This window comes from Benincasa hispida, chromosome 12 (assembly GCF_009727055.1).
Source record: "Benincasa hispida cultivar B227 chromosome 12, ASM972705v1, whole genome shotgun sequence".
Classification (NCBI taxonomy): domain Eukaryota; kingdom Viridiplantae; phylum Streptophyta; class Magnoliopsida; order Cucurbitales; family Cucurbitaceae; genus Benincasa; species Benincasa hispida.
The window spans coordinates 65,662,938-65,676,442 of NC_052360.1; the positions used below are offsets into that span (position 1 = coordinate 65,662,938).

The 13,505-nt window shown below is 41.5% G+C and overlaps 1 non-coding gene across 1 annotated transcript; it reads right to left on the reverse strand.

Annotated features, from left to right (window-relative positions):
- Positions 1-321: 321 nt before the first annotated feature.
- Positions 322-425, reverse strand: LOC120068725. The gene has a single exon (XR_005479349.1). It is a non-coding gene; the product is annotated as a small nucleolar RNA R71 (small nucleolar RNA).
- Between the last annotated feature and the right edge of the window lie 13,080 nt (positions 426-13,505).

A 13,505-nucleotide genomic window follows, 5' to 3' on the forward strand; every position in this document is an offset into this window, starting at 1 on the left:
GACCTTCCGACGTAGAAACCGATCTAATCGTCATTGAAGGTTGAGGCTGTAATGCTTCAAATGCTCCAGACTGCTGGACAATTTGGGGGTGGTCGTGGTGAAGATCCTCACGCCCACATGAAGCATTTCGTAGAAACGTGTAATTCATTTGTGATTCCTGGAATCACCCTAGAGGCGATCAGATTGTCTTTATTCCCTTATTCTTTGCGTGATGACGCAAAACAATGGGTAAGCTCACTAGAGCCTGGTGAAATCACCACTTGGGAGAAGTTGGTGGAGAAATTTATACAAAAATACTTCCCACCTACCACCAACGCGAGGAGGCGTCGAGAGATTATGAACTTTGAACAAGAAGAAGGTGAGACCTTAAGCGCTGCATGGGAGTGTTTTAAGGGATTGGTAAAAAATTGCCTAAATCATGGACTCCCACTAACTATCTAGATGGAGACTTTTTATGGTGGATTAAATAGAGCATCGTAAATGGTAGCCGACGCAACGGTAGCTGGAGGATTTATGGATAAATCTTACACTGAGGCTAAAGAGATATTAGACCGCATTGCTAAGTATAACATGGAATGGGTGGATGATACGTATGAGAGAAGAGCTGATAGGAAGAAGAGATCTCAGAATGTTAATTCTATCGATTCCAACGCAATAGCCACACTTTCTGCACAAGTGGTTACGATGATCAGCCTTTTGCAGAACATATCGCTAGGAAACGCATCAAATCAGCAGAAGGTGAATCAGGTAGAAGCGTTCGGGTAGCCCATGGTTAGCTGTGTGGGCTGTGGAGATCCTCACTTCTATGCTGATTGCCCATACAATCCTCAGTCAGTATGCTTCATTAAAAGCAACCCATTTTCCAATACTATAATCCTGGATGGAAAAACCATCTACTTGGACAAGAGGAAATCATCAGGAGCACCACCTAGGGGCGAACCAACAGCAAAGGCAAGGACCGCCACCTACATTTCAACCAACGCATCAGCAACATCAACAGTCCTTTAATAGAGGAGGATAGGCATCGAACTCAGGATCTCCACTTGAGAACCTATTAAAGGAGTAAATAGCCCAAAATGACGCGTTGCTGAAAAGTCAGGCGTCGTCTATCAGAAACCTGGAAATATAGGTAGGGTAGATAGCGAGCGAGTTGAAAAATAGGCAACCTGGAGTTCTACCTCTGTCTCTTATACACATCTAGATGTGTATAAGAGACAGGCATAGGGTTCTACCTAGCAACACTACAACACCTGGGAACAACAATGGAAAGAAGCAATGTCACGCAGTGACGTTGCGAAGTGGAAAAGCTCGTGAAGAAAGAAGAATGAATCCAAGAAACAACAGTCCTTCAAAAGAACGCAACACACGTTCAGTGGCAGTAGAAGATCAAGAAGAAAGAACGCCTGAGACCACAAGCCATTCAAAACCAAGTACGTCTAACACGGGAAAATCTGTGGTGCCACTGAACGCACCATTCCCTAGATGGTTGATGAAGAAAAATGATGAACAAGCACTTTCTTGAGCTCCTGAAACAATTGCATATCAACATTCCACTTATAGAGGCCTTGGAGCAAATGCCAACATATGTCAAATTTTTTAAGGACATTTTGACAAAGAAAAGAAGAGTTAGCAAGACGGAAGTAATCGTTCTAACGCTAGAGTGCAATACGTTAGTAAGCAACAATCTACCCAAGAAATAGAAGGACCCTGGGAGCTTCACAGTTCCTTGCTCGATAGAAGGATTGGATGTGGGACATGCATTGTGTAATTTGGGAGCCAGCATTAATCTCATGCCACTCTCAATCTTTAAGAAACTGGGAATTGGTGAAGTACAACCCACTTCTGTTACTCTTCAACTCGCTGACAGAATGATTAAGTACCCTAAAGGAAAGATTGAAGACGTTTTGGTAAAGGTTGATAACTTTATATTCTCAGTAGACTTTATTATTTTGGACTATGAAGCGGACAGGGATGTACCAATTATCCTTGGACGCCCCTTCTTAGCTATTGGGAAAGTTTTAATCGACGTGCATAAAGAAGAATTAACTATGCACGTAGACAATCAAGAGGTGAAGTTTAATGTGTTAAACGCATTAAAGTTCCTGAATGGTGAAGATTGTCAACTGAGCAGTATAGAGTTGCCTGAAGAAGAGACCCATGTATGCGAGGTCCTCGCGTTGGAGGAGAACATGAAAGAAGCTGAGCCACCAAGTCTGAGTGAGCGGCGAACGAAACCAATGCGTCCATCACTAGAGGAACCACCAGAACTTGAGTTGAAACCGTTACCTAGTCATCTGAAATATACCTTCCTTGGAACAAACAAAACTTTACTTGTGATCATTTCCGCGAATCTTACTGAGCCTAACGAGCACTCTCTCTTACAGATGCTGAAAAAGCACATGCGTGCAATAGGTTGGACGCTAGCGGATATCCGTAGCATCAGCCCATCTTATTGCATGCATATGATCAGGCTAGAAGAAGGGAAGTCGGGATCAATTGAGCCTCAAAGAAGGTTGAACCCCATATTGAAAGAAGTGGTCAAGAAAAAAAATCCAAAAATGGTTGGACGCGGGAGTGATTTATCCTATATCCGATAATAGCTGGGTAAGCCCAGTCCAATGCGTTCCCAAGAAAGGGGGAACAACTATGATAGTCAATCGTAATAATGAGCTCATACCTTCGAGGACTGTCGCAGGCTGGCACATCTGTATGGACTATAGGAAGCTCAACGTGACAACTAAGAAAGACCACTTCCCCCTTCCTTTCATTGACCAAATGCTTGACAGACTTGCTGGCAAAGAATTTTATTGCTTTCTTGATGGATACTCTGGTTATAACCAGATTTTGATTGACCCAGTAGATCAGGAGAAGACAATATTTACTTGTCCCTTTGGAACATTTATGTTCAGACGCATGCCCTTTGGGCTGTGTAATGCACCTGGAACATTCTAAAGGTGTATGATGACTATTTTCTCTGACTTCTTGGAGAAGACCGTTGAAGTCTTCATGGACGATTTCTCAGTATTTGAAGACTCATTCCAATCATGCTTAGATAATTTGGAGGCCGTCCTCGCTCGATGCGAGGAAACAAACCTTGTGCTAAATTGGGAAAAATATCACTTCATGGTGACTGAAGGAATTGTCTTAGGCCACAAAGTATCTAAAGCTGGGTTGGAAGTAGATGAAGCCAAGATAGATGTCATAGCTAAACTTCCACCACCATCAAATGTTAAAGCTCTACGAAGTTTTCTAGGGCATGTTGGCTTCTATCGAAGGCTCATTAGAGGATTTTCTCAAATTGCGTGACCTCTGAGCGCATTACTAGAGGCGAATCGACCCTACGATTTCAATGAAGACTACTCTAACGCGTTTGAAACATTGAAATATGCGTTAACTATAGCCCCGGTACTAATAGCACCGGATTGGACACAACGTTTTATTCTCATGTGCGACGCGAGTGATGTTGCAGTAGGAACAATGTTGGGGCAGAAGAAAGGAAATTTGATACATCCCATCTCTTACTCGTCCAAGACACTAAATGAGTCTCAGGAACACTACACAACCACTTAAAAAGAAATGTTGGCTGTAGTGTTTGGCGTCGAGAAGTTCAGATCTTATCTAGTTGGTGCGTCAGCCACCATCTACATAGATCACTCAGCCATAAAGTTCCTGATGAGTAAAAAGGATGCGAAGCCAAGATTAATAAGATGAGTGCTGCTGTTACAGGAATTTGACATTGATATTCAGGACAGAAAGGGAACTGAGAATCAGGTGGCTGACCACCTGTCCAGGTTAGAAAATCAAGAAATACAAGATCAAGAAAGTGAAATCAAGGACACATTTCCTGATGAAAGCTTGTTCAGAGTTGAAGGCAGGGAACCTTGGTACATGGACATAGTTAATTATTTAACTACCAAGCAATTCCCTGGGAACTTCAACTCTCAGCAAAAGAAACGGTTAGTACATGAAAGAAAAATTTATTTTTGGGATGAACCGTTTCTCTATAAACAAGGCCCTGACTGCATAATGCGTCGATGCATTTCAGAGAAGGAGACACAACGCATCTTGGCTGTGTGTCATGACTCTCCTTACAGAGGGAATTTCAGTGGGCAAAGAACCGCTGCGAAGACCCTTCAAAGCGGATACTTCTGGCTCAATCTCTTCAAAGATGCGAGGGAGTTTGTTCGTAAATGTGACCCCTACCAACGCACCGGGAATATCTCATCAAGGGACGTAATGCGCTTGAACAATATTCTCGAAGTTGAGCTGTTTGATGTTTGGGTCATTGATTTTATGGGACCTTTTCCCCTGTCCTGCGGCCAACAATATATCCTGCTTGCAGTAGACTATGTATCAAAGTGGGTAGAAGCAGTAGCTTGTGCCATAAATGTTGCGTCCATTGTTTCTAAGTTTCTTACCAGGAACATCTTCACACGCTTTGGAACACCAAGAACCCTGATAAGTGACGAAGGTACGCATTTCATTAATCGCATCATTTCTAAATTACTTGCCAAATATAATGTTAGGCATAAGATATCTACTGCCTACCACCCACAAACATATGGTCAAGCTGAAGAATCCAATCGAGAAATCAAATCTATCCTGGAGAAAGTTGTCAACGCATCGTGGAAGGATTGGGTACAGAGGCTAGATGAAGCACTTTGAGCCTACAGGACTGCCTACAAGACCGCTATAGGTATGTCTCCATACTCTCTAGTATTTGGAAAAGCTTGTCATTTACCCCTAAAGTTGAAGCACAAGGCTTTTTGGGCAGTTAAGAAGCTAAATTTGAACTTGGACGCCACGGGTGCTCAATGCAAACTTCAGCTCAATGAGCTTGAGGAGTGGCGATTGAATGCATATGAGAACAACAAGCTCTACAAAGAGAAGACAAAATGTTGGCACGACCAACGCATTAGTAAGAAAGAGCTTGTTGTTGGCCAAAAAGTTCTATTGTTCAATTCACGTTTGCGTTTGTTCTCAGGGAAGTTAAAGTCCAGGTAGTCAGGACCATTCATCATTAAGACAGTCTTTCCATATGGAGCAGTGGAATTAACACGGGAGGATGGCGCCAACGCGTTCAAAGTAAATGGCTAAAGAGTGAAGCCATACTTCGAAGATGGCATGGAACGTCAAAAGTCATCTCTTGCACTACGCGAAGCCAGCTGAGGCCCACGTCGAAGCATCCCTGCGTTCGCATCGATATATATTCCAGGGACGCTTCCTCTTTCCTTGTTCTTTTTGCATTATGTATTTTACCAATGCGTTTGAGTTTGTTGGTTTGTTTGTTTGTTTGTGTTTTAAGTTTGATTGTTCTTTGTTATTGCCTTCATAAGTTAGAAATTTTACTCTTTTTTTTTTAAAAAAAAGTTGTGTATAATCGGGATGGGAATAACGGACGCGTCAGACTTAAGTCTAACACATGGCCCTAGTTGAAGGGATACGTCCTAAAAATACAAAGCACTTGAGTGCTTAGAAACCTAAGAACGTCTCTTTAACTTCGCATTTATTACAGAAGTCAGGCGCCGCCTGATGTCACCTCACCCTCTCTCCCCTGCCTATAAAAAGACCAAAACGCTTTGTTTTCTTCTTCTTCCCCACTACCTTCGAGCCCTGTGTGAAAGCAAAAGAAAAAAGCCCTAGCCCTCTCATTTTCCCTCACCACCGATCTGTTCAAGCACCTCTCCGACCACATTGTCGTCTGCATCTGATAGTCAGAACCAAACGATGAGCTTCATAAACGACTCATAGGTAAGTTCCTACTCCTTCTTGTCTGTTTCGACTTCACCTCCCCCAAGTCTTTGAAAAAACTCCAAACCCTCTGTCCAAATTAAACCTATGCACGGCGGAGCAACCTCCACCTCTCAACTACCATCTTGGTCGAAGCCTACCACAACACCCACAAAACCTCCTTCTAAAACCACCAAAGCCATTACAACCCTTCCTGCTAAGACTACTCAACCAAAAACCAAAGCTACCCAAGCCCAAAACTCCTTCGAAACCGAGGCAGCGTCCGTCATCTACGGCTGTTAATAAGCCATACATCAAGCCTGCCCCACCACCATTCATTCCTAACAGAATTCCAGTGTGTGCAACGCATAACCCCATTCCAGCCTACCTTCACAACGCCCTATCACCAGCCGTGCGTCCACCGCCCCCACTTTCAATCCAACCTTTAGCCAACATCTACCCAGTCGAATTAGACACGTCAAGCCAACCGCCACATTCAACTATCGTCATCTCATCCCCTGGGTCCCCTCATACCCCATCAGGCACCCCACCATTTACTCCACCTAGACCCCCCTCTGACAGTCATGCGTCAGAGCGTAACCTTGAAGAGTTGGCGGAATTGGATCGACTGGACGAAGAGGAAGTGTTTGGTGCTATTTTGGCAAGCCTCAATCAAGGCCAAGAGGAAGAGCAAGTGATGCATTCCGACCCACCTAACGCATCACTTGAATTGGATGAAGCGGAACGGTACGCTATGATGCTCGAAGCAGAATTAGAAGAAGAAGATGGAGAAGAAGAAGAAGGAAGAATTGGCCCAGATGCATTCCGACCCACCTAACGCATCACTTGAATTGGATGAAGCGGAACGGTACGCTATGATGCTCGAAGTAGAATTAGAAGAAGAAGATGGAGAAGAAGAAGAAAGGAGATTTGGCCTTGACGCATCTTAAACACGCCAAACCGATGCGAATGAAGGGCCCTCAAGAGAAAAGAGAGTGACAAGAAAGAGAAATTAATCTTGGAGGAGGAAGAAGAGCAATCAGCATCCGGTCCTGAGAATGCAACGCGTGGGAGTTGCTCAAGGCACAACGCGTTAGAAAAGGACTTGGAAGACTATCAGCCCGCAAAGAAGAGGCGAAGAAGACAACTCTCCAAAGGGAATTGGAGAACGAATTGAGATAGCTAACACGTTGCTCAAGGCACAACGCGTTAGAAAAGGACAAGGAACATGCGGCGGGCAAACGTAAGGTAACCGATGCGTTACCTAAGAAGACCTCGAGAAGAAAGCGCTAATTCAGTGATATACTTGTAGAGAAAGGCTTCTTTCCTGAGTGCCACCCACTGCCAGTATACATAAGAAACCATAAATGCAATGAGTTGGGGTCAGTTCTGCGTTGGGCACACAAGAATTTGGCCCAACCTCGTTCGCAGGTTCTACAGTAGTGAGTTTGACATGGAGAAGAATACAACCTTTGTTGATGGGGTATTAGTGCGCTTCTCAGCCAACAAGATCAATGAAGTGTTCAACATCGATAGTAATCCGAACGTGGAAGGCAACCGCATCCTGGAGTAACCAACGCCGAGCCAACTTGAGGATGTATTAAGAGTGGTAGCCAAGCCTGGAAGCAAGTGGCAAACATCTAGAAATGGAGCAAAGATGCTAGCCTCCAGGAGCTTAAACCCAGACATGAATCTATGGTATTATCTGATCAGGAGGAGCATCATGCCTTCAACGCATGATGAAACATTGTTGAAGGAACATGTCTTGGCTACCTATTGTATCATGCAGTGCATCTCTTTAGATGTAGGAAGAATAATAAGGGATCAGATCAAGGCCAACAAAACCAAACCAAGAGGACAACTGTATTTTCCATGGCTGATCTGTGCATTGTGTGAATGCGGGGGCATCCCTCTAGGGGATGATCATGAAGAGATCGACGGTCTAATGGATATCAAGTTCTTTAGGCGTTTACTTCACAGTTTGCCGCATCAGCCTGCTTTACCTCCCAAAGAAATGGTAACCAAACCTCGATCATCTAAACACGCCCCCAAAAGAAGATGCGTCCAGATACTTGAACAAACCGATGAAGCTTCAGAGCATGAAGATTACGAAGCAGAGCTTGAACTTACGGATGAAGAAGCGCGGCCAACCCTAAACCTTACTCCTGTCTCTTATACACATCTGGGTTAGGATTGAGCAACGCAGCAAATTTTGAAGACCCAGTTGGAAGAAGTGAAGAGCCAACACCACCTCAACGCAGCACTGACCTTGAAGAGTTGAAAACTTTCATCAGTGATCAGCTCAGACCATTGGTCGCGTCCATCAAAGGTCTTCAGCAACAAAACCGGGTTCTAAGAGATTACCTAAGGTAGCAAACAAGAAGGATGCGAGACCAATTCGTTTATACAACACAGTACATCAATCAGGTCTTGGTTGGAATGTTTGCCCTGCCTCCACTAACTGCTCATCTTAGAAACCCTTTGCGTTTTATGGATGAAGACCCTGGAGAAGAACGCAGGGATGACGCGCCAGCACAATAAAGTTGGGGTGTTGGGTTATTTTGTATTTTGAATTATTTGATGATCTTTTGTATTAGTTTGACTTGTTTGTTTATTCTATGTTATTCCATGAAAATGAATGAGAAATTTCTATCATTTTGTTCCTTACGTTTGACTTTAGCATACTCTTTTTTTTTTTTTTGTTCTTGAGCTATTTTCTAAGTCTTGTGCTTTGCCTTACCTCAATGATATCAACAATATGAAATCTATAAGTATAGAGTAGGCGTTAGGAAAATCAACAAGGTCTGAACTTATCTAAAAAGAATATATGTTCTCTTTCTAACGTATGCAAGCTTTAAATCAAAACTCCTTTCGGACTCTCAAAGCCTTTTCGAAATTTTGTTTCTCTTTTAGCAATGAGGATTTAGCTCATCTTCAAATTTGGGGATGAGCGAAATCCGAGTTAAGACGCATCAAACGAGTACATAAAGAAAGGGAACAAAATAAGAAAATTGTTAAACGCAACTCCTCTGTCATTACTTCAAAAGAAAAACCTTAAAGTGACATGAGTTAAAAACTTGGAACAGGCACTTAGCCATAGTTGGATGCTCGCATGACACCCGTGGGCGCAAGCCAAAACAAGGTTAAGTCTCTTAGACCAATGCATCCCATAAAACTCTTCTATCTAGTCTAAAGAAATTGTATCTTGAAATGCATGAATATTAGATATGAGTTTAGTTGTGAAGGATTCTCACCCGTAGTTGGATACTCGCATGACACCCGTGGGGCCAAGCCAAAACGAACGTGGGATGCTTGGAACAACGCATGGGTAATTGAAAATTTAAATTTTTTTTCTTTTTATCCGGCATTTATCTTAAAAAGAGCATCTAACGCATTGCTGGTTTAGAAAAAACGGGAATGTTTTGAGAAGTGAAAGAAGTTGTTGATAAAAGGCTTTCTGCACCTGAAACTAAACGTTATTCCTTTTAGAAAAGTTTCAAGTTGAGTTACATTTTCCAAACCCTTGTCTTAAGCTTATGACCAAATATGATGAGAGGTGATCTCTGCACACTTAAGACAAGGGAGATAACAAAGAATTATTTTGGAATGCTTGAGGACAAGCATTGTTCAAATTTGGGGGTGGTGATAACTTGTAGAAATACAAGTTATTTTTGCTCTTAAGTTAGAACAACTAAGGTTTTTAATGATAGAATCTTCCCTCATTTTAGAAGAAAGCTCATGGAATACCAACATTAGCAAACCAATCAAAAGAAGTTTATACTTAATACCACAGCACTAACACGTTGGCTAATATAAATTTCTAAGATGTCAATCACAGAAGTCTACGCATCAGTATAAGTTCGAGGTAAAGTTCTACTAGGGACATTTGTTGGAAGGAATTCACGCAGATAAGCTCATTGATCTACGGTGTATGGTCCCCATCACCACTTGCAATGGGCACCTGTAGAGGTGCGCCTAAAAGCTTCCTGATTCCACGCTGAACCAAGGGCATGGACTTTAATGCGCCTCCACCAAGTGGAGATGACCAATGCCTATAAATATATGAAGCCCCTTCAGAACATATACATACATAGAAATTTTGAAGATCCTCACTCTCATAATTAGCGTAGTCATAGTTTTAGTTCTTTAATAGCTGTGCTATGGTGCCGGGACGATCAGAAGGGTTGAGAACCACCATCACCACCAGTCAGGGAGCGGAGGAAGTCAAGCTTGAGAAAGACACTTCATCCAACTTCTATACAAGTGATTGTACACAACTAGATTGAGCCAAAGAGATACAAGAGATTGTACTCTGCGGCTTGACTTAGTTCCTTTCATCTCATTTATCGCTTTCATTTCATTTGATTAAATATCGCTTTTGTAAAGGCAATCTGCTTCTTTATAAATTCATATATTTGATCCATCATACTTTGCCATTGTTTATTTCTTATTTATGTTGAATGCATCTATACTTTATGCAAAACTTCATTTCGAACGCTTAAGCCATCTTGATCAATTGGTAAAAGCATCTTTAACTTAGACTATTCGAGAGAATAACTAAGCCGCATCAAGTAGAACGCCTAGTACATCTAGAGATAGACTTACTGGTGTTTAATGCATTATGTGTTCGACGCATGCATCCTAGAGATAGGTTTTGAATGTTATTCGCATTGAGAAGTGTTGAATAAGAGTTTAATGCATAAGCAAAGATAGGAAACCCATCTCATCCACATCACATTCTAGTTCGTGTACATTCATCTTAGATCGACACATACCACTTACATTAAAAATCCATTTTCGCATGATTCATCACTCACTACTCAACTCTTTTGTATCTTCTTGCACAAGCATAACACCTTAGTGTAAATAACACATTTCTCTCATACATTTAGGAAACCCCTATAATAGCTAAAATGCAAGGTCTGCATTAGCTTAACTAAATCCCTGAGTTCGACCCTGGACTTACCAGGAACATAAATTGGATTTATACTTGGGCCTGGTTTAGGAAAATTTGAACGTCAATAATCGGAGTGTCGTGCATTCTATTGCACATCTCTAACGCACCAACACATTAGAAATACTCAAACGCATCAAAGCATCAACACACCATTCACACAGAGAACTAATTTTTCCAATTTATTTTATACAATACACTCCCAGCTCGAATCACGATAGCAACGAACACCTAGACTCTGTAGGTGACCTTCAAACACTTTAGCCGTGAGGGCCTTTGTAAAAGGATTAACAATGTTTTGCTCAGAAGATATCTGGGTCACTACAACGTCTTCATGATGTACAATCTCCCAGATCAGATGGTATTTACGCTCAATATGCTTGCCGCGCTTGTGGCTTCTTGGTTATCTTGAATTTGCAACTGCACCACTATTATCACAATATAGGGTGATAGGCAGATGCATATTTGGAATGACTTCCAAATTTGTCAAGAATTTTCTCAACCATACTGCTTCCTTTGCTGCTTCACAAGCAGCTACGTATTCAACTTCCATTGTTGAGTCCACAATACAGTTTTGCTTTACACTTCTCCATTCAGAATGAACACTGATCCCGATGTAGATTTTCTTGCATCTTTATCAGTTTGAAAATCAGAGTCAGTGTATCCAGTATGGATCAAATCCTTAGTACCATACACGAGCATGTAGTTCCTCGTTTGCCTAAGATACTTGAGGATATTTTTAATGGCAGCCCAATGATCATATCTAGGATTGGACTGATACCTACTGACTATCCCTATTGCGTAGCATATATCAGGTCTAGTACATAACATTGCATACATTAGGCTCTCTACTGCGGAAACATAGGGAATGCATCTCATATCCTCAACCTCTTGAGGTGTCTTAGGACATTGATCCTTTGACAAATGAATTCCATATCTGTAAGGTATCAGACCTCTTTTGGAATTTTGCATCTTATACCTAGACAACATTTTGTCTATATAAGTTGCTTGAGACATGGCTAGTGTTATGTTCTTGCGGTTCCGAATGATCAGAATTCCAAGAACATACTGCGCATTTCCCAAATCTTTCATTTGAAACTGCGTAGCTAGCCATTTCCCAATGTCAGTTAGGTAACCTACTTCATTCCCAATGATCGTAGTATCAAATCTTATATTCCAGGATCTAGAAGCTTGTTTCAGCCCATAAATGGAATTTTGAATCTTACAAACATTTTGTTCTTGACCCTGTGCAATAAACCCCTCTAGTTGAGCCATATCTACTCTCCTCAAGATCGTCATTTAGAAAGGCTGTCTTGACATCCATCTGCCAAATTTCATAGTCATAAAAGGTGGCAATGGATAAGAGTATTCTAATCGACTTAAGCATGGCAACGGGAGAGAAAATTTCTTCATAGTCCACTCCCTCTCTCTGGGTATAACCTTTTGCCATAAGTCGAGCCTTAAAAGTCTATACTTTATTGGCTTGGTCTCGTTTTCTCTTGTAGATCCACTTACAACCAATTGGTTTTACATCATTTGGTTGATCTACAAGTTTCCAGAAAGAATTGAAGTACATAGACTCCATTTCGAGGTCCATGGCTTTGACCCACTGATCATGGTCCACATCTTTTATCGCCTGTTATAGGTCGATGGATCCTCTATGCCGTCATCAGGTATGATGACTTGTGTTTCTGTTAAACCCAAGTAACGGTTAGGTTGATGAACAAACCTCCCTCTACGTTGAGGCATTCTCAACTCTTAAGAAGGATGTGACTGACCAGATGTACTAGTTTTATCTACTACTTTAGTAGATGAACTAGCTCTATCTATAGCGTCTTTGGAAATTTCATTCAATACTAGTCTACTGCGAGGTTGATGACTTCTTATGTGGTCTTCCTCTAAGAATGTGACATTTTTCGATACAAATACCTTATTCTCTTGAGGATCGTATAGACCACCTTTTGTTTGTTTTGGATAACCTACAAATAGGCATAGTTTTGAACGACGTTCAAATTTTTAAGGATTTTGCACCAACACGTGTGACAGGCATCCCCAAATCCTAAAGTGACGTAAACTGCCTTTATGTCCTTTCCTCATCTCATAGGTGTTTCTGAAACACTTTTAGAGGGAACGTTATTCAAAATACAAACAACAGTCTCTAATGCATGTCCCCAAAAGGAATCAGGGCAAAGCTCATCATTGACCGAACCATGTTTAACAAGGTTCTGTTTCTTCTTTCAGATACACTGTTCTGCTGAGGCATTTTAGGTGCAGCGAGTTGTGACTTGATTCTGTGTTCTATCACATAGTCCTGGAATCTTAAGTCCATATACTCCCCACCTCGATCTAATCATAGTGTCTTAATTGTTTTACCTAACTAGTTCTCAACCTTAGCCTTATATTCTTTGAACTTATCAAAAGAATCAGACTTGTGATGCATTAGGTAAATATGACCATACCTTGAATAATCATCAATAAAACTGATGAAATATTCATAACCACCTCGAGCTTTGACATTCATCGGTCTACAGAGGTCCGAATGTACGAGCTCTAAGGGTATTGTGGCTCTGAGACCTTTTCCAGTAAAATATCTCTTAGTCATTTTTCCTTTAAGACAAGACCCATATGGAGGTAAAGAATTGTCTTCTAACTGATTTAGGAGTCCATTCTTAACCAATCTCTCAATCCTTTTGTGATATATGTGGCCAAGTCTTAGGTGCGATAGATAGGCATTAGAAGAAACTTTTTGTCTTTTATTCTGAGTTTCTGCTGTTCTAAGCATCTTATTATTTAAGAAAAATTTTGCTTTAGTTGGTCTTAA